The 18,593-nt window shown below is 38.1% G+C and overlaps 1 protein-coding gene across 1 annotated transcript in view; it reads left to right on the forward strand.

The window, feature by feature from the left end:
- Positions 1-3,867: 3,867 nt before the first annotated feature.
- LOC137291448 (uncharacterized) overlaps positions 3,868-18,593 on the forward strand; it is a 46,257-nt gene continuing 31,531 nt past the window's right edge. Inside the window, exon 1 of the mRNA XM_067822796.1 lies at positions 3,868-3,982. The gene's annotated coding sequence lies outside the window, so the exon portion shown is untranslated. The remainder of the gene's footprint in view (positions 3,983-18,593) is intronic.

An 18,593-nucleotide genomic window follows, 5' to 3' on the forward strand; every position in this document is an offset into this window, starting at 1 on the left:
AGACGTTTTTTTCCAATGTCCAAATCAAGCTTCACTTGGCACCCTGAGATACAGACATTTATGTGAGTCTACTTAAACACAAAATCTATAGATTTCGAACTCTTAATCTTAATTAATTGCCATTATCACTGTTTATCTGCGATTACAATGTTTAAACATGTTCGGAATAAGAACAGTGCTCCTGTTTTAGTGTCACATAATGTATGGGTGAGGTGAACAGGCTGAACCGTAATTCAGTAGCACGAAGGCGTGTCTACGTCACAGTAGGAATTAAGAAAGCCCGAAATAATGTGAGTGAGTTTTGTTTTATGTCGCGTTTAGCAATATTTCAGCAATATCACCAGTAATTTGTTTCATACATCGTACTCATGGGGGTACCCAAGTCTTTGGCGTGAGGAGCGGACTCTTTAACTACTAGACTACCCCACCCTCCACTAGAGTGATGTGGGTCCCAGACGTTTTCCAGTGAACTGTCACTGCTGTGCGGGTATTATCATGAGAACTCTAGATACATAGTCCGGACAAATCTGGTTGAATGGTAGAATGTTTGTATTATTATTTCCGCGGCATAACTCGATAACCGTTCAATATTTATATGCAAAACTTGATTGACATATCAAACATAACCTAAAGTTGTGCCTTTCGCTATTTACAGATTTTTGTCATTTGTTCTTTTTTTTCGGTTTCCATGGAAACAGTCGAACTTAGTCCCAAATTGGAGGGGTGGCATTCGTTTCCGGAGGATAACACGAAAACCGTTCAATATCTTTCAGCAGAACCTGGTAGATATATGAAACACAACGTGCTGTGATGCCTTTTCCTATTTACATATTTTGGTCATTTTTATTGTTCTCGGTTTCCATGGATACGATAGTCTCAAAAGTGAGAGATGAGCTTCGTTTCCTAAACAACTTGAAAACCGTTCAATATCTTCCAACTGAACATAGCAAATGTATGAGGCAGATCTTGATGTGGTGCCTTTTGCTATTTACAGATTGTTGGCATGTATATTTTTCATGGGTCCGATGGAAATGAATTTGTCTTGCTCTGAAAAACATCAAGCTGGACTGTAAGTCAGATGATTTGCTCTTTCAGATATGTTGAGGTTGGGGGATATGTCATCTTCTGATGAGTGCTTGTTGAGGGGACACACAGTGAAGCGGTGGGTCCCATTCAACCCAGTAAACTCACCAACACATAGAGATCCGGGTTAGAATCGGTCTTCAGCAATTCATGCTTGTCGTAAGAGGCGACTATCGAGGCCAGGCTAGCTGACTTGGTTAATGTACATCATTATAACCCAATTGCGCAGATCAATCACTAGATTGTCTGGACCAGACCGCCGACATATAGCTGGTATATTGAAGGAAACCAAAGTCTTTGTATCGTTAACCTTTTTAGTGCAATGAGTGCGAAGTCGTTTTGGAGTAGGTACTAACACCGTTATCAAGCATGATATCAAGATGTTAGTACCTACTCCAAAACGTCGCACTCACTGCAATAAAGATGGTGACAGTACACAGAACTTGGTTTTACTTCACCTATACAACTTCTGAAATGCCTCTCAAAGAAGAATACTGCCGAGTGCGACATACGTCAACAGGACAACCATATTCGGTTGGTGCATCAACGGAATTTATAACCAGCTGCCACATTAGCATCTCGGACAATTCCTGGTCTGAGACCAATGATATTAATGTCAGAACCAGACGCAGCCGATTGAGAGTGTATAAAATCCGATCCGCTGTTTATGGATGCGCCCAGATTTGCTTCAGTGTCACTGCCAGACTTCATTTGAGGCAGCGGTGGCCTTGTCTAAACAGATGAATCGAGGCTTAATCCTGTTATCCTGGTGCCTGCGCAAGGATCCAGTAGAATGCATTAGTGGTGTATCCGTAACTCAGCCTCGTCTTCGGTTTAGGGGACGTAAGTGCAATGGCATAAGGTGTATCAAATGGCAGGAGTCAAAAACACAGCTCAATGTTGACATTGTCCTACACTATCTGGACAACGCCGTTTGAGATCACGTTCTAGCGTCTGTGACAATGAAGAGACAATTGTGCAGACGTTTTGAGGCAGTTTAACTTCTCTGTAATGTCACACCTGCTGTTTCCTAAACGTCCTCGCATGGAAGACGCCTTGGATGAGATGGATTGACGTTTACGACGGGACCAGAATCAGGCGATAACGCACCACAACATTATCAATGCTCTTTTCAGTCATCTTGGGTCCTCATTCAAGCTGCCGTGAACTTCGCTTATGTTAGTCCAAACTGTGGGCGCTTCCGATATTGGCATTATCGTGCACCAAGTTGGTACACCAACTCTCCTTTCGGGTGTGTTTCTTGTTGCCAGACTGTGTAACGGGTTTTGTCATTTAATACTGTAGTTCAAGCTAATGATCAGGCGATTGACCCACTGTAATGTTATTTGAAACATTGACACCACTTCATATGAAACATAGATGTCTCCCCTTGGTTAATACTCGACGTATGGCAATCAGTGTAGCAATGTACAGATTTGTGATTACACAAAGAAAGTGGTGAATGTAACTCACATCCTCAGATTCAGGCACCCAGTCTCCAGCACACAGAGTGTACACGAGACTTCATTGGACTGAGCCCGTGCTAGTGAAGAACAAATTGTATGGACTGACAACTTTTTCATTGCGTTAGATGCGAGATGTCAGCTAGATGCTAGGACCGTTATCAAGCAAGTGGATATCCCGGTCTTGGTGCTTCTACACTGAAACATCACATCTATTACAATAAAAAAAAGCTGTCAATCCGTAAAATTTGTGCATGTCCATCATGCAAACGTCTACACTCCGCTTAAAGAAGTTGAGTACATTTTGGTGTATATCTAGTGGCACCGTGCCGTCAGCTTCTGGTCCGCCAGCCCGTGACGAGTAAATATCCAGCCGGGCCAGTAAATCTCCACAGGCACTAGTCCGACTGGCTATTCATTTTTCAACTGTAAATACATGTATATCACACTCCAAAACCTAAGTTTCTATACACTTTCAATTCATGCGAGATTATGATCTGATACAAATGCCCATCAGGTTTGAAGCTTATAATGACTTATTTCAGTGTAAACAAAATATTCTGACGTATGTTTTCTTTAGTTGGTTCCCCACTTGCTTGCAAATTACTTTTACTATTTCGCACACTGCTACAACTCATTCAGCTTGTCCTGATCAAGTGAATACTAATGCATTACCTGACCATGTCACAACAGGTTGGGTCTATTATTGTGAAGGGGTGTGTCTTTGTCAGACAATCGTCAGCATGTCCGGACAGCCGAGACAAGTTTGCCATTTAACATTCTCTCTGCCCCCATATTTGATGAATTTACTTGACCTGCCCATTGCGCCAATTCACCTTTCAGGCCATGCATATGTAGAGTACCTCAGGTCAATCTCAACACGTATGCAGGTTGTTACTTGATTGTTTGAATAAAAATAAGGACTGTACCCTGCCAAACACCGTGAAAGGTAGGTAGGTTGGTGGAGGAACTTATGTATGATAAAATTCTGTGAAACAGTTTGGTGTGGCACGTCAGCAAGGTACGTCATGTACATGCACACAGCAGAGACTGGAGTCAAAGCACTCTGACATAAGATATGATATTTGACAACAGTGCATTGATACCCAGAAACAAACGTTACAAAAATGTGAAAAATAGTTAATGTTCACAAACTCTGACTTGTGCAAGTTGAACAGTGCAATAATTCTCTGTCCATAACACCTGACTGAGTCTAAGACGTTGTTTTGCTGTCACAGTAATCAACATCGATTGGTTGTGATGCTCTGGGCAAGGATTATCCACCCTTGGCCGACGAAGCGCAAGGGAGGTAATCCGCCTTAGTGACAAAATGGATGCCAGAATGCTTTGCGAAACTGGCTGAAAAAGTGCGGGATATAACCGGCTGAGGGTTGCTTGTCATTACAGAAAACAATGTGGACATTATACTATTGGAGGTACTGTGTATTTCGACGTTGCTTTCTTGTGCTGTTGAACTAGGTGGTTGTTTGGAAAATTCAGGTGAGATATTTCGGCAGGTGTGAGCATATTGCCGACTCGTTTTACAGCCGATACAGGTGTACCCGACTCAGGTCCACGAGCGTAAACTGCCACACGTTTATTGCTTGTCAGACACTCGACACAACTTTGTTGCAAGCAACCTAGGCTTATTATATCGCGTAGTAGGCAATACATAACGAGCTCAAACAGGTTGTTAAAAATTCTTGAATATGGATGCATACGAACATTGCATGTTTGAAGTTTTTTTACTTTTACAATGGCACATTCTAGACACGTATTGAAAATAAACCTCTAATGGGTTCACATTGTGTTGTGATTAATTATCATTGTGGTCATTAAAATTCTTTAATTCCATACCAGCCATATGCGTTTTCTATTCCTCCATCTAAATTATGCATATGCCACGGGTAATTGGAAACACTGGGGCACTGAATTAGAACCATTTCCCAATACTGGTTGTCGTACTTGTAGTTTTGGAATGGGTTCGCTGGTATCCCATAATTCGTCTCTAGTTTGTGATCTCACCAGTGTCAACTGGAAGTGCAGTTGATAGTATTAGGGCACATCATAGTTTAGCTTGCTGAACTAGGCATATCATCACATTGATCAACAATGATGAAAAAACAGCTGTGTCATCTTGCAATAAACCAGGGAATGTAGTTATCTTCGTGACTTCTGATATTTCTGTTGCCTAACAAACTGACTGCAAAAATAAATCATTTGAAGTGAAATTTAGATTGTGAATCCCCGTAATTTTACCTTGCCAACTGGACATTTAAATATCAGAATTTCTCCCTAGGATTAAAGTTTAACAAATGATCATAGTTTCAAATCCTGCTTTTTGCTTTTATGACAAAGGAGTATGACTGCATTAAATGAAACACCGAGGACAAGTAGGGCTAATCTAAGTTAACACTCATTATTTTATACATTCATTTGTTTCACTATTCCAACTACTGCGCTCACTCCTCAACAATACAAACCAATAATAGCAATTTGAATCTGTGTTCGTTTGTGAAACATTTTTTATGCTAAGTCAATGAATAATATTCTAAGATATAAATGTCCTGTTGGCAAGGTAAAAGAATGTCTTGCTCTGATAAGAATATGCAGTTGTAATTTCACTGTATTTGATTTACTTGTTTGTTTGAAGTGAAATTCATCACACATTTTCACTGCAAACAGACTGTACGTTTTTGAAGGGCATTTAGAAGTGAAATGCATAAGAGTGAAGATTTTTTATGGATATCAACTTCATCAGGAGTAAGCATTAACTTCAAAATGTTGTGTTCTCATAATAAAGAAGTTGATATCCATAAAAAATCTTCATTCTTAGACTATAAGTTGTTGTGAAATGTATGACAATGTTGAAACTCAGCCAGATTTAATATAAACTCTTTAAACAAACTGACAAGTTGATGTTTCAGTAAATTCAGTAACCATCAGCAAACATTGTATCAACTTCAGTGAGACAGAGCTACAATGTAATGAAGTGAATGCCCTGTAGTCAGTTGTTACCTCACTGGCCTCCTTGCATCATACATGATTATCACATATCGCAGGTCACATGTGGCTTACAGTTGAAGATTCATGAACCTTTAAAGTCAGATTTCATTTGTCTCGCACAGTTACCTCACACATGTTGTAACACTACCATGTATGTTACAAGGTTGTAACGAGTGAGCAAGTTTAGTTGTATGCCCTTCTTGGCAATATTCCAGCAATATCATGATTTGGGACATGTAGTAATTTTTACTGAAGCTGGTATATGACCCGGGAGTTCAGCTTCCAGAGCTAAGGCTTTACCAGCAAGGTATCCCAGTGCCCCTAAACGTCGTTCAACATAACTTTAGCACAGTCAGTGTATGAAACTTGAGATGAGGTGTTAAAATAAAGTAATTATTGAATTACTTGTAGTGAGGTAAACTCAAACATATACAAAATATTTATTTTAATAAAATCATAACATGATTTTCACTGTTGATTCATTTAGTCATCTGAATCAGAAAAGCAGAAAAGAACGACATTGTTCAACTTCAATGGCTGAAAGCATTCTGTAGACCAGTCACATTTAGTGTTAGATAAATGGGTAGGTTGATCTGTGGAAGTTACAGTTTGATTGATCATGAACTGTATAGACATAAATGTAGCTACCACATTGTAGATTATTTTCGAAATATGTCCGTAGTCAATGACATGGTCAAATATATGATCTATGAAAATATATTACCCCCAAGTTGAAAGCCCGCTATGAAACTAGTAAGCAGCGAGCAGGGCAGACGCTATTTCATACACTGGCATAGTGTAGTTTAACTTGCAAAACAATAGTGTTTAAAGTGATCGAATAAACATCACTTACCATTACTCATAAAGATATTTATATCATAATTTAAGGTTTTTGAGTCCTTTTTTTCTGTTTTTCACACAATGTTTCCACTATAAATCAATAAGTTAACCTTAAAGAAAATTTCTCAATGTTAGCCTTATTTGGAGGTCACTGGTTTCAGAAAGCTGGTTTTTGATTGTCTAATGTTGGTTTCTTATTGGTCTTTTCTGTGGACAGTTTGGATTGAGTTTGTCTCTAGCGAGAATTGAGGTATGACTGGCAAGACGGTATGTTAACAATAATATACGTTACACCGGTAGATGCGACACACTGACAGTTGCAGAGCTCTAGATAAGCTTTTTGCAATCTGGATATTTTACCTTGATGTCAGTTTTAAATGGGTACTTCTGATCTTCAGTGGGTACTCATATTTGACAATACCCACCCTTTTTATAAATGTAGGTTGATTTTTAATGCCAGTAATTTAACAGAACAACTCAAAATGAGTGCTACAAACAAAACTAGGTGCCTTTTCGTTATTTTTTTTCTCTAAAGATCAAAAAGGGTTCAGTTACATTGTGAGAGTCAATCGATAATTTATCTGATCCACTCATAATATTTGAAAGTTAGCTACTGACTGGGGCACGTAAGTCACGGTATGCAAGTCAACAACTACCCAAAGACTTTGTGTAATTGTCTTTGTGTAATTGTCTTTGTGTAATTGTCTTTGTGTATTTGTCTTTGTGTAATTGTCTTTGTGTAATTGTCTTTGTGTAATTGTCTTGGTGTAATTGTCTTGGTGTAATTGTCTTTGTGTAATTGTCTTTGTGTAATTGTCTTTGTGTAATTGTCTTTGTGTAATTGTCTTTGTGTAATTGTCTTGGTGTAATTGTCTTTGTGTAATTGTCTTTGTGTAATTGTCTTTGTGTATTTGTCTTTGTGTAATTGTCTTGGTGTACTTGTCTTTGTGTAATTGTCTTTGTGTAATTGTCTTTGTGTAATTGTCTTGGTGTATTTGTCTTTGTGTAATTGTCTTGGTGTAATTGTCTTGGTGTATTTGTCTTTGTGTAATTGTCTTTGTGTAATTGTCTTTGTGTAATTGTCTTTGTGTAATTGTCTTGGTGTAATTGTCTTGGTGTAATTGTCTTGGTGTAATTGTCTTTGTGTAATTGTCTTGGTGTAATTGTCTTTGTGTAATTGTCTTTGTGTAATTGTCTTGGTGTAATTGTCTTTGTGTAATTGTCTTTGTGTATTTGTAATGCTACAAATGAGTATTTCAGTGCTTGTTTTGGAAATTTCAATACACATTTTGCCAGGTTTTTCAGCTTAGGCCAGACCAATTTTGTTTCTTGTTTTATGGATTTTTGTCCTCAGAAAATTAGGGTGTACAATTTTGACCAGTTAAAACATAAGGATTCCTTTTTAGAGGAGGGAGAATTGATTTATAATTGTTTTTTTTACTTTTGAAAATATACAACCAGTGAATTCATGAAACAAGAAACAAAACTGGTCTGAACCAAAGACATCTGCAGTTACAACTTACATTCAGTGTCTATAGCCACGTAAGTTGGTACTCAAGTAACCTGTGCACCATAGACACATTTATGACACCGACTTGAGAATCTCCCCAATCAATAAATACAGTAAAGTTCACTTATAATGTACACGCTTACAACGAATTGCCGGTTACAACGAACAAATTCAGAAGTCCCGACTGCTTTCCTATATGTTGTTATGAATTAACTACCGTATACACCGAACACTGATAGTACGAATTATCTGTTACAACGAACAAATTGATGAGCCCTCTGTGCTATTTCACGTGTTAATTGACGTGTTTATAACAAACAGCTGATCCGAATCCACTTGCGTGTCATCTCACGTGTCACCAATTAGCTTGTGAAAACAAACAGGCTTCCTCACAGAGGATCAAGGGAATAATAAAATAAACTTACCTGTGAAATGTTATCATTTATTTAATCTTGTGAATCTTGTTGACATTGTCAAGGCATAAATAGCGATCTGGGAAGTCTTTCTTTCAAGTCAGCATGGAAGGGCTTGTCACGTAAACGTAAACGGTAAAGCTCTAGATCTTGACACAAAATATTTTATTTTCTCTGTGAACATGATCTTGTCTCAAACCACTGGCGTGGTGGCGATTCTTGGTAATTTCCGAATATTCACGAACATTCCCGAATCGCTTAGAACGAACTTCGCTTACAAGAAACTGAAAACAACAGTCCCTTTGAGTTCGTTATAAACGAATATTACTGTATGTACATGAATAACTTGCACCAGCGGACGTCTCCTCTTGGAGGTGACAATCAATAACATTATGACATTTCCACAAAGATGTTGCTCTATATGAGAAGTAGACTCTCATTAAATGCAGAATGTGTAAACTATCACACTTTAGTGCAGTGTGTGTCATTATCGCTCCTCGTAATTATCTTCTGCTGTCGTGATTATCACACCTCAGTGCAATTTGCGACAGGTTTTTGTCACCAGTTTTGGTGTTATCACAGCCCTGCTTTGATTTGTGTTGTCACAGACAGAGACTTAGTTAGCATTACCATTGTATTACCATTGTACCATTGTTTTACCATAGTACCATTGTATTACCATAGTACCGTTGTATTACCATTGTATTTTTGATGACACCCTTGACATGTTATTTCAGAGGGTCTCATAACCTTTCCACATGTTCTTGTCATATCCTTTATACAGTATGTGCCGTTTCCATAGTTACATTTAACTGACATGTACATATGCCACATAACAGGGAATGAAACTCCCACATGTTTCAGCCAGACCACAAGGCTGGTAGATGTCAAATTTGCCACCCCCTGACCAATACTTACCTACCTGCAAATAATTTAAGTTTGAAATATGATAAAGATTTTCATACGCGTGTAAGTTTTAACCCAGCTGTAGGGCAGGTGAATATTAGAATTTGTCAGTCTGTTTGGAAAAATAACTCATCATGGGCGGTAGGGAAGGCAGGTACTTTTGTTCATTATCTTACTTAGAAATTTTTCATATGTGATGTGACAATAATAATATAATTGCAAGCATTTTGTAAAAATATTGTGTAAAATGCTAGATGTTGTCGTCTGAAACCTGGGCGATTGTGCACCTTAGGGGTCTTAATGAAACATCAATACTGATAATGGTTGTATGGTAATTGAGCACAAGTCTGTGCAGTTCCATCTGTCCATAACTTGTCACCTGTGTTCTGGAACAGAGATGATTATCGGTTGGACCAACACAAGTCATAATCACGTGATACTTGTGGCAACAATAGTGATGTGAAGCTGTCTCAACAGGCGAATATCTTTGTGCTATAACACCCACATCAATCAAGGCACTGGTTGCTGGTGTTCGGCATCAAGATCTAAATAGCAATTATTGGTTCATCAATAGTGTATAAATCTGTGAACAATGCAAAAGACAATGCATTTGTACTCTAAGTAGATGATGTCTGGAGGAAAACTAGCAACATACAATGCTATCCAATACATGGTCAGAAAGCGTTGTAAAAGGCTTTTATTGTTTTGGTGCTTTATTAATTTTCGAAAACTTTGTCTGCATTTATATGGGAATAGATTCTTCTGTGTCAGCAGTGGATGGATATTTTCTTCATACTCACTGGCTGATGATGAACTCACACTCTCAATCTGTTTATGGCAGTTTGGGTCTGTAAGATGACAAATATTGTAACACTACAATGAATGAACAGTTAAATATTTAATGGTTTAAAAAAGCCAGTCTAAGTAACCTTAGTTTCAGTGTATTTCGTTACACTCCACCACTGAGTCTAACAAAACCTAGTGGAAGGTGGCATCAGGTAACCTTTGAGCGACCAATGACCGTCCAGTCAAACGCGAGAGGGTTAAATAGATTTAACCAATCAGACAACGGCTATTATTTAGGAATCGGAGGGACTTTCAAAATATTCAGCTCACTGACACAGATCGCTCCACAAGCAAAAATCCGCATATAACACAGTTATTTGACCTGCAGTATATACGCTTTTGGGTGTCTTTTGACATGGTTACCATTAGCTAATATTTCCGCAAGATAACATCCCTAAATATTGCCCAAAAAACACTATTTTCAGTGACTGTTTACTCACCGTTGTCATGGTTGTATGTACACTGCGTGCATCACCCAGAAGCGAGCGTACGCTAAATAGCATTTGGAATCGTTTGGGTACGAACCTTTTTTATATAAAAAGTTCAAATGGTATGTGCGAATGTCCACTTTCACGATTTGGTAAGCTGTGTTCTAATTGGTCAATCTCAAAGGTTACCTGATGTGACCTCCCATACGGTTTTGTTAGACTCAGTAGTGGAGTGTAACAAAAAGTACTGAGGATAAGTTTACTTGGACTTTAAAAAGGTATGTATGGTTGTTGCCAGATCTGAAAAACACCAGGTGCTCCCTTCATCAAGCATCCTTTACTAAGATTAACCTTAGCTCCCATTCTTTAACATTGGTGCTTTGTGGAACGAGGCTCTCTTCTGTACTCATTGCACTTGCGTAGCTGGAGGCTTATCTGGATTGCCACAGGTTTAAGGAATATGTATCAGACACTTAGACAATATGCTTCTAGAAGAGCTGAGTGGTCTTTGAATATAATGGGATTTCTTCTCTTTCTGTACACTAGTATTTTGTCACAATGATGCCAATTTGGCGCATAAGCTGGCAGAGGTAATGGAGGCGAAGAGCACATAATGTTGAATAGAATATTTTTCTTTTGAGTAATTTTTAAATATGGGGTTGAAAATCTGATGAAATGGGAGTGTACCTTTGATGGTGGCAATATTTGATTTTGACATGCAAAAATTTTTCAAACCAAAGTGAGGGAAATATGTTGCCAACCTTTGCTTGCTTCACTCACACATCAAGAGCATCATATTCTGTGTGCTGCACAACCCCATTCGAGCTGTGGTTGAGGTTAGCATGTTGACTGTCTATCACGAGAATACTCATAGTGTCAATTCTGGTTGAATTTGCCACTACAAGTTCTCTAATCTTGGTAAAATAGGACTAGTAATAAACGTTTCCTGGCATTCTTAGGTACCACCAGCCAAAGTTGCCCCTATTCACCTAGGAGAAGATGGGTACGTGGTGGGATAAGTCATGTGACTATTAACCTTCTAGTGCGTTAACAGGTAGCTGGGGATATCCAGGCTAATTATGACCAGGTTGTGTGCTTTGAGCAGGTAACCTAGGCCCCATTTCACAAAGCTCTCGTAAGCCTAAGGTCTCGTAACTTTTCTAGCAGCATTTGTACCTGGCATACTGTAACATAGGAGGTGCAAAGGCTACGAGAAAAGTTACGAGACCTTAGGCTTACGAGAGTTTTGTGAAAGGGGCCCTAGTCTGGGAAAGTGAGTGAGTGATGAGTTTAGCTTTATGCTGCACTCCGAGATATTCTGGCTATATGGTAGCAGAAAAGGTGTGTTGTAAATATTCTCATTATCATGTCTACCGGTATGTTATTACTGAGAAATTCAGTGGTGTATTCAGTTTTATGCATCATGATAAACACTGCAGTTGCGAATTTATGCACCAAGGACACACTTTGGCAGCAAATGGACACGTACAGTCAGCAGTTCCCTGAAATGGTATTTTAATAGAATTATTTCAAGAAAAATTTCTACACATCAGTTTAGATATACCCAATAGCCACACCCAAGGGAGGAACAATATACTGATTACTGAGGAAAGCTGTCAATACTCTATGTAAACACTGAGGCGATGTTAGGTTGACCTGACAGTTACTGGGATCCGTGGATAACTATTGACTTCCCTTGTCCGAGGACAAGCTAGCATCTTTTCAATAGGCATGTCCTTAGTGATTTTGATTTTCCGACTTCTGTGTTCACACTACATCGATTTATAACGCTTGTACCGCAGCACATGATTCTGTATGTTACAACTTATTTGAACGCGAACAAATATGAATGATAACAGACACAGTCAGTGCAGATTCTCTTGTATCTCTTGGTGAGCAGTGCAAATAGTTATTTTTTTGTCCCAACAATATCCCATGTTTGCTGTCTGAACTTTGAAAAAAAATCCCCAAATGATTGTTATTTGTTGTTTAATACTGCACTGTTAATACTGTTCCATGTACGTGACTTTGATCTGTAGATAGTCAATTGGACCAAACAATCCAGTGGTCAACATCATAAACATAGTTGCCTCTAACAACAAGCATGGGTTTGATGTGGAACAGTTGTAACCCGGATCTTCATAGGTCAAAAAGGAAGAAAATATTACCTATATTATGGTATTTTGTATATGTATTTGTACTGCAAACCCACTGGATAGTTACACCTCTGGTTGCCCAACATCCAGTACTGACAATCATCACTCACAATATCATGTGACTGCCTAGTCTGGACTCATCTATTTACACACTACTGATTTGTTTGTTTGTTCAATGCCAGGCTCAGCAATATTCAACCTATATGGTAGTCTGTAAATTTTCAAGTCTGAAGCAGACAAACCAGGGACTGATATCATGAACATCCATTTGAGGTAAAGGTGTTAGCCAGATGACCAAGCTTGACCACTTAGTCCTGCTAGTTGCCTTTGTTTGCCAGGTAATGACTACTGCTGTCATCTTGAGGTTAAACAGCAAGCAGACATTTATCATGTTTACTGAAAGTGTAACCCAAGCAAAATGATACCCAGTGTCTAACTATTTCTTGTAGCTTTATTGCAGGATAAAACAAAACTTTGTCGTTTGTTTATGATATTAATAACAGTGATGCTAATATGTTCATGAGAAACCTTGACGACATGGACTTTGGCATGTCATTAAAACAGGCTTCGAGGGTTTGTGGCAGTCAAGACATAGCTTGCGAGTAATGATGAGCAGATATGGCTTGGTAGTCAATGTGTTTGTTCTGCTGATTAAACTAATTGCAGTTCTGGCTGCGTGTCTAATGACCACCAGTGTCATCAGTGATAGAGGATTGATAGATCTTCTTATCGCCATTTTTGATGAAATCAGTAGTTGTGTCATAACTGTAAGTGTAAACATGTGTGTCGTTTGAAATATGAACACATCCTGCATGGAGATGATATGGATTTCAGTAGACGAACACCTAGTCTCTCTGAACATTTATAATTTTGATTAGAACAAAATAGTCCTGTATGAATTCAAAAGGAACCTCTGTGAGGTGGGAAATTCATTGTATGTTAATCTGGACTGGTTTGATTTCGGACTGTAGCATTGCAGTTAGGGCAGACTAGAAGAGAAAAAAAATGGTTAAGGGTGTGTGAGACAGACTAGGAATTCAGGTGATGAACTGTCATGGCTATCAGTGAAAAGTCGTGATTTTCGAAGGTCTCTTACCATTTAAAATCAGATTAATTTTGTAATTTAGAATAAAAGAATTTGTTTTGATCAGTTTAAAAATACCTGAACTACTGCATGTGGGCTGTTATTGATGGTGGGCATTTTTCTCCCAATGCGTAATGATGTAATTCCAAGTAAATGGATATAATACACTTGGGGTTAGTTTTCTGATAATTATATGTAATCATCTGATTCTAGTTTTGTTCCTCGTGTACTAGAGCATGATGGAACAGGTCATTAGTGCTGTCATTGGTTGATCTAGCTAGACATGTAATGAACACTAAAGCATTACTTCTGATATCGACCTGCAGTGTTTGAGAAATAGGATGTAGGGGACAATTCTAACCTTCAGCTACACTGACACTGCAAACACGATGTTTTATTATTTTTAATTTTGTTTATTTTTTATTTATTTTGTTGTTGTTGTTTATGATTTAATATTTCACTGAACAATATTCCGGCTATATGATGGTCTGTTGATGAACAGACCACCTCCATGGAGTAGTGCATCAATCCCCAATCATGTCATATCAAAAGAATTTAAAATTTGGTTCTAGTTGGTCCTGCCTGGAGCTCAGCATAAATGGGTACAACAAGGACTGGTCGACTGGACAGGTATTATTACCTTAGTTATTTTCAAAGTGATCTGCTAGAAATGATTATGGAAAGAAGTGCATTGTTACCCCAGCTCATCCTAACCCTGAGATAATGCGCGTCAGTCAGTCTGTCTCAGATTAGTTTCTAGACAACATTATGGTGTGAATCCTGTCTTCACCAATTCTGTATTGTTAATGTCAGATATGAATTAATAATCACATAGACACAGTGTGTTGAATCAGTCCCAGCAATGTTGTAATGTCATCCACAGAACGTTTTGTGTCGATATACCAACGTTGTTAATAACAAGCATGTGTTTCTGGAGTTGCGTGATCGGAAACGATGAAGTACAGGGAGATCATAAAGTCTTGTCTCTTATCAGAGAGGTCGCCTAGATTCTACTTATCATTCAGTGTGGTATAGTCAGGTTAGAGTGTCAACCCAGAGAGCAGAAGGTTACAGTTTCGATCCCCAGTTGCATCATACCAAAAGACTTTAAACAGGGATTTACATGGAGTCCTGGGGCCCGTTTCATGAAACTCTTGTAAGCCTAAGATCTCGTAACTTTTCTCGTAGCATCGTAGCTCCTGTACTGTAAAATAGGAAGTAGGAATGCTATGAGAAAAGTTACGAGACCTTAGGCTTACGAGAGTTTTGTGAAAGGGGCCCCTGTATTTTAGGGTCCCTGTGGTTCATACTCTTAATCTTCTGGGATCCTGGACTACAGAATACGAGTCCTGGACACTATAAATAGTACTATGAATACTATGCTGTAACACTGTTGTAATTCATTTACTGCTGTAGTATTGCATGTCATGATCATCACATTGTTACGGTATATAAATTGTAAATAATCCCATAACCCATCAGGTAGCAAGGTCAGCGATTACTCATTGTTACTCGATTGGACGTTTTTATGCAAAGACTTTTTCTGTGTCCCTATGGACTCACCAATCAGTTTTGCTGCGTCCATTGGCAGTCATTTTGGGCATGGGATGCAGGAATTAACAGGATGCAGGAGCTAAAACTAAAAAACAAGCCTAAGTCTGTTCTAGTACAAGAAACCAAAACACATGTACACACGTTGCCATATGAGCAAAATATTCATAAATGCCACATCAACCCCATTTCAGCTCACCTGTGTGACTCCTCTTTGAGTGGCACTTTCAGAAGTTCGCAAGTCAGATAAGGATGTTCAGGTGTTATGATGTTTCAAGATAGATTCTTGTGTCATACATACTTGACAAAATGTTGCATCACCTGAATAAAGAAGTTGTTCATCCAAATTTCTCCTTACCAAATCTTACACATCACCGTGCTGAACTGAATTTGGAACAGGGTATGAACATCTTTAGTGCCGCCTCAAATACTGAGTGAGGTGGGATGTGTTCTGGCAATCTTTTGATTAGGTTTTCGATCTGAATTGAATAAAAAGTTAGTGATAACTTGAAACATAATATGGTGATATGATATATTACACCATGATAGTTCACTCACGCATAAGAAAACCATTGAAAATATTTAGTTCAGATGCTTTGTAAGCCAAAACTAGAACCCGTGACTAAAATATGGAAAGAAGTTTTGTATGGCTATGTCATTCTCCATGACATAATTGTTTATAACTAAACAAAATGAACTGGATATTAAATGTCTTGATCTTGCTCGTTGTTGCAGAAAGTAAGTATGAGAGAATGGGACGTTCTTCACTTATATTGAGTAGTATATGTCCTGATGGTATGAAAGAGTATGTTCCTAACTATTTGTGAGTAGTATGCATTTTCGTCTTGCACATCGTAGCTAGTAGGAATGAAAGAAAAATGGGATGTTCTTAACTTCTTGTGAGAACCAGTAGTATATATCAGTATCTTGCAGCTTGAAACAAACTTACAAAGTTGATATCATTCCTGTAAGCATGAAACAAAGTTTGATCATTGATGATTCTTTTTAATGTCTTTTACTCTAAAGCATATTATATACAGTGATCTATTGTTCGTATAAGATGTGCATGATTCACACTGACAGTCAACAGGTGATACTACAATGTGCTTGCATGGATTGCAGCTGTGTAACTACCCTGTCTCGTGTGTGTAAAAAGTGGATGGGTTAACACTGATATGTCTGACAAGATGAATACCTCTATTGTCAGAAGTCATGGATGAGCTATCATCTATAAGGTTTATGACTGCATATTCTTAGATTATATAAGTCTGCACCTTTTTACCTTTCTAATCTATCACAGACAGAGTCAGCATGTTGAAAAAAACATTCAGTAATTATTTTCTTTTGTGACAGTGTTTTGTCAGTCTAACATGAATCTTGATTTCTTTAACAGAAGTTTCCTGCCAGTAGACATTGTTAAAATCCTCTAGAGTCTACAGCTGTATACTAGTGGTTTATTTATGTACACTTCACAGGTAAAAGGTCATTGCAGGTACAAGATCTTGTTTATTGATTTGTGTTGCAGGTTGCCTTTGGAGAGGTAGCCAGTGTCTTCACATGAATACACAACTACATCATGTAAATTGTTTACAACACATAAAACAATTATTAGATTATCATTCAAATTTTTGAATTGTGGACATTTTAATTTGTTTAGCTTTACTTTGTATAGATGTGAATGATTACTAAAAATTAATGGTGCCTAAAGAAGAAAAGTATAGAAGTAAAATTTGAAGAACTCAATACTTGGTAACTGTGTTTACTATCATGTACAAAACCAAACATACATACGGCAGCCATATGGACATAATGAGTGGTAGTAAACATGTGAACATGCTCCATGCACAATGTGAGTCTCAGGACAAATATGGTGTGTCAGAACTTAAAATATTGTCATCATTCTCATTGGAAAAGGAAGGGTCCAACATGCACGTTTACAACTCCTAATTATCTGACATTATTAAAATCATATTGACCCAGATCAAAAGAGGATAAAAGTTATTCTTCAAGTTAGTCCAGTAAGCAAACTTTAATGCCTAAGGACATGCTGAAACATCTTTTAGAATCAGGCATTCTTTTTTTCCACTAAATAAACAACAATTCAAAAGACCGATGTCAGTCATTTGAAAATTTAAACAAAACAAGTTTTAAACAACTGAAAAAACTCCCACAGTAGGATAGGATAGGATAGAATAGGATAGAATAGGATAGGATAGGATAGGATAGGATAGGATAGAATAGGATAGGATAGGATAGAATAGGATAGGATAGAATAGGATAGGATAGAATAGGATAGGATAGGATAGGATAGAATAGGATAGGATAGGATAGAATAGGATAGGATAGGATAGGATAGGATAGAATAGGATCGGATATTCATACAGTGCATATATCCACACAATTAGTGAATGCTCAGGTCACTGGATTGGATGTAATCAACGGCACATCGTAGTATCAATCTGGACTCTGTGGGATCATACATCTCTTGCAGCCATTATGTGCACCAAGTTATCACTGCTCTCCCATCCTTAAGGGTGGAGTACTGTGGATGTCTATGTCTTTTAGTGATTATATGTCAAGAGACGATTCGATGCTGTCGCCAGATACTGAACATGAAACGTTTCACAGTTCTGAGTGAGTGAGCGATTTTGTTTTAATGCTGCTTTAGCAATACTCTAGAATACCATGGGGGGACACCAGAAATGGGTTTCACACATTTTGGGGGAGTAATAATGTGCTGTGACAAAAGGTAATCCCCTCAGAACCAGCAAAATACAACACTGACAAGTCTAAAATATCCAGTAATATGTATTGAGCAGACGAATACCAAGATACCACAATTCACAATAGAGGTTTGTAGTACAGTGCAGCTGAATCAAATCTCAAGCAATAGGTTACAAATATAATATCAGCTCACCAATGTCTTTGTTTTAAGTGAGAAACAGTTCTGCTAAATGTTACGCACCAAGCGGTCTTGAATGTAGGTCAGGCTTGACGAAGAGGAAGATAGATGTAGGTAGGCCAAATGATGACACAACTCCTGTATTACTCTGAGTGTAAGTCTGTGTATGTGTTCAAATAACAACCAGCCTTATATATACACAGTCACTGATTCTTGAGCATTCCAGCAAAGTATTGAAGCTTCACAATCGGCCTCTGGTTTACCAACAGTCAAATTACACCCCCAAGGGAGGCAACTCTAATGTGCTACCTTAAAGGCTTGCCACTAAAACACTATTACTGATGAACGAAATATGACCCATAGTAACTATCACTCAGTACTCTAAACATTGTGACACAAATAATA

Source organism: Haliotis asinina, chromosome 7 (assembly GCF_037392515.1).
Source record: "Haliotis asinina isolate JCU_RB_2024 chromosome 7, JCU_Hal_asi_v2, whole genome shotgun sequence".
Lineage (NCBI taxonomy): Eukaryota > Metazoa > Mollusca > Gastropoda > Lepetellida > Haliotidae > Haliotis > Haliotis asinina.